Source organism: Camelus dromedarius, chromosome 3 (genome assembly GCF_036321535.1).
Source record: "Camelus dromedarius isolate mCamDro1 chromosome 3, mCamDro1.pat, whole genome shotgun sequence".
Classification (NCBI taxonomy): domain Eukaryota; kingdom Metazoa; phylum Chordata; class Mammalia; order Artiodactyla; family Camelidae; genus Camelus; species Camelus dromedarius.
The window spans coordinates 45524020-45527521 of record NC_087438.1 but is presented as its reverse complement, the minus strand read 5'-3'; positions in this window follow the sequence as shown (position 1 = coordinate 45527521).

Genomic DNA, 3502 nt, shown 5'->3' with positions numbered 1-3502 from the left:
CAGACACCTGATGCAAATCGTGTGCATCTTTCCTTTTCTCTGCAACCCTAAATTTATTATCAAATTCCTGTTCCCCAAATTGGGCCTGTGGAAAAGGATCTTGAGTAATCCTAGTGTCTTTTATCATTTCCCAAACTGCAAACCTTTTCTATAAAAATATCCAGGCCCCTTTCTACTATCACTTCTGAATTTAATTTACTGGGTGTTTTTGCCTCTAGATCTCATTTTTCAGGAGTGCAATTGTAGAATTGAACCCTTAAAAGAGTTGGGCTGGGTGTCTAAGTCATCTAAAGCAGTTCTCTAAGACACGGGATGAAGATTTTGCATTTTCTCCCACTGCATTTTGGAGAGAAGGTCAAAGGAAGGGTGGTGAAGACATTGAACCATCTAGACCAAGGCTATCAGGGCATGAAGGTGTGTGCAGGTGCAGACCTGGATGTCCTCCCATTGAGTCGGACTGAAAGACAGACACTGGGACACTGAAGTGGGCTCTCCAGAAAGGCTGCCTGCTGGAAATACCCAACAGTTATGAGAACCACCTGGATTTGAGTTGAACTGTTACCTGGACCTCCAGAGACACTTTAAAGAAGCTGCTTTTGGTGAACCTGGGGTGAAATGTTAGGATGATGGGCAGAGCATCTCATGATTTGATGTCCAAATTATAAGAAACTGCAGTTGGGTTTGGTAAAGCTTGCATTTTAAAGCTGTTTAAATTAGACTTTATGAGACTTAGAGATTAAAAGACAAAGAAGTTCAGTAGAAAGAGCATGACACAAAAAGACCTGGCTCCCAATGTCACCCTGTTACTCAGTCAACATCTAATGTTGGGTAACTCAACCTTTCAGGGCCTAATTTTCCTTAGGGATTAGAAAATCACCTATGAAGTCTTTTCTAGCTCTACAATTTTCATTTAAAAAATATTTTTGGAGGGAGATATAAGTTAGGAGTTTGGGATTAGCAGGTACAAGCTACTACTTACAAAATAGATAAACAATGTGGTCCTACTGTATAGCACAGGGAACTAAATTTACTATCTTGTAGTAACCTAATATGACCAAGAAAATATATACATATAACTGAATCACTATGCTGTGCACGAGAAACTAACATTGTAAATCAACTATATGTCAATTAAAAATAAATAAATATTTTCCTGACTTCCTTTCTACATTAATATTCAAATGAAAACATGCAGAACAAACTTGAGTGGGTGAGAAAGAGATGTTGTCATTAACCCTTATTCCTCCCACCTTTACTACCCCTAATAAAACTCACAGCTTCATAAGCTCCCGCTAACACTTCTGTATTTTCTCATCAGGAACATCTCTGGGTCAATGATAACAGATGGGTACATTTTACTCAGTTGCAAATAAAAAGGCCATTAGACAATTAAAGCAAAATTTAGACATTTAGATAAATTAACTACCAGCTAGTTTACACAGTTTCCTTCATGTGCATACTATATATTTTTAACAATTATATAAATAACATATAACTAGGTAATCATTCAAAAATTTAAACACTACAGAATGTCTGTCCCTTCCATCCTCCAATCTTATTTCCATACTACAGAGCCAACCACAGCTAATGCTATGGTATGTGTACCTCCCAAGCCATGTTTATTCCATTTATATGCATATGTATATACAAATAAACATGCAAATTTCTGGACACATAGAGAGATTGTGTTCAATTATGCACAATCCTTGAAAAGCTCAAGAAGTACAGCCTTCGAAGAATCACAGCCACCAATTTTTCGATAACCCTTGTTTTATAGGAAACTAAGCTTACAACAAGGTCAGCTCTGTTCTCCAGGAAGATGACTGGTGAGACTTAATGAATTTTTATGTCTTAGTTTTCCAAAGACTTGTGGAAAGATTGCTTCGACTGAATGGATTAAATAGTATCTGTCGAGATAACAATGATAAACAACCCTATTTCTGGACCTAACCCTATTAATTACTTCAAAGTGTGTTGTAAAATCCACAACGCATAATTTTTATCCCCCATGTCTCCTTTTCTAAAAGTCTTTATGATGTCTTGACAGGTTGAGGCTTTATGCTGGGGTGGCTGTTTTTCTTTAGGAGCAATGAATATCACAAAATCCAGTGTACTCCATCGCCAGACTCCAAATTTGGATTGGTTTGTTCAGGCTCTTACTCCCACAGCACCCAGGACGTATCTTTACTGTAGCAATCTTCACATTACGAGACAAATTGCACCAGACCTAGGATGAGCATCTGCTTTAATCTGCTGTATTCCAGCACCTGGAACACTGCCTGTACACACCTAAGTGTTCAACAGCTATTTGTTCGTTCAACTAGATATGTTTCACGGAATCCCTGTTATGCTGTAGGCTCTTTGGTGGTGAGGACTATAATATATTCATCTTTATATTTCTGCAACTAGTATTAGAACATAATCGGTGCTCAGAAATATCTGTTGAATATTTTATAAAAAATAAAAACAAGTGAATCAATAAAGGAGTAAGGAAATGAATGAATAAAATAAGGATAGGCTATTAACACCAGAAATGGATATCACTGTTAATGAAGTGAACTTGTCTGAGTCTCAGCTGTCTGAATTGACGGCTTCTTTGATTTGCTTTCAGGGCCTGACTCTTACTTTTCCCTAAGCTACCTCAGCGTGCTATCTTTTCCTTTGCAAAGAAATCCTGGGTCCTTCAAATATGATAAGGGATATATAACTTTTTAACAGATTCTCTTAAAAGATCTGCTCCTAAGGAACCATCACTTCATTAATGGTTGATTTCTAAGATTTCCAGTCTGTTCTACATATAACATACCAAAGGCTCATGTTGCATACAAGGCAAGATATGATCATCTTCATTTCTACATTCTTTAGATTTCCTCTGAAATTTACAACTTTTGTGTATGTGTCTGTATGTGTCTCTGTATGCTGATTATCATTTTATTTATACAGTTACTACCACTGAGTTTGGTCCTGGACGAGAATAAGAAAGAATTAAGGAAGTACATTAATAACCTTATCAGGAAAACCTTACAGGAATTCCTTGTACCAGGAGGTCATATTGGCCTGAAATAATTCTTATTTCTTATCTGCTCCACAACTTACTCCTAAGAAACTGCTACTTGAGGACTGTTCAAAATTTTTACCACCAAGCCAAGACTGCTTCGTTTATTTCTCTTTGTTATTGCATTTCCGTGTGCACGGATCTTACCTTTTCAAATATTTATCTAATTGCATTTACTGAGAAGTAATTGCTTGTCTCACATATTTTATTCACAAAAGACTTGTACAACTGCCACTCAGATCTAATTGACATGGGCTAACTAAATTAAGTTAGTGAAATTGTCATTTTAGTTATAATAACAAATGGATAATATCTATTAGGATTTCTGAAATACTGAAAATAGTTTATGTATCTCTAGCATAATCTTTATGGACATCTGTGGACTGGGAGACTAGTTATTTATAGAATTTCCTTAAGTTTTAAGATCTTGAATAAGGAATTGGAAGA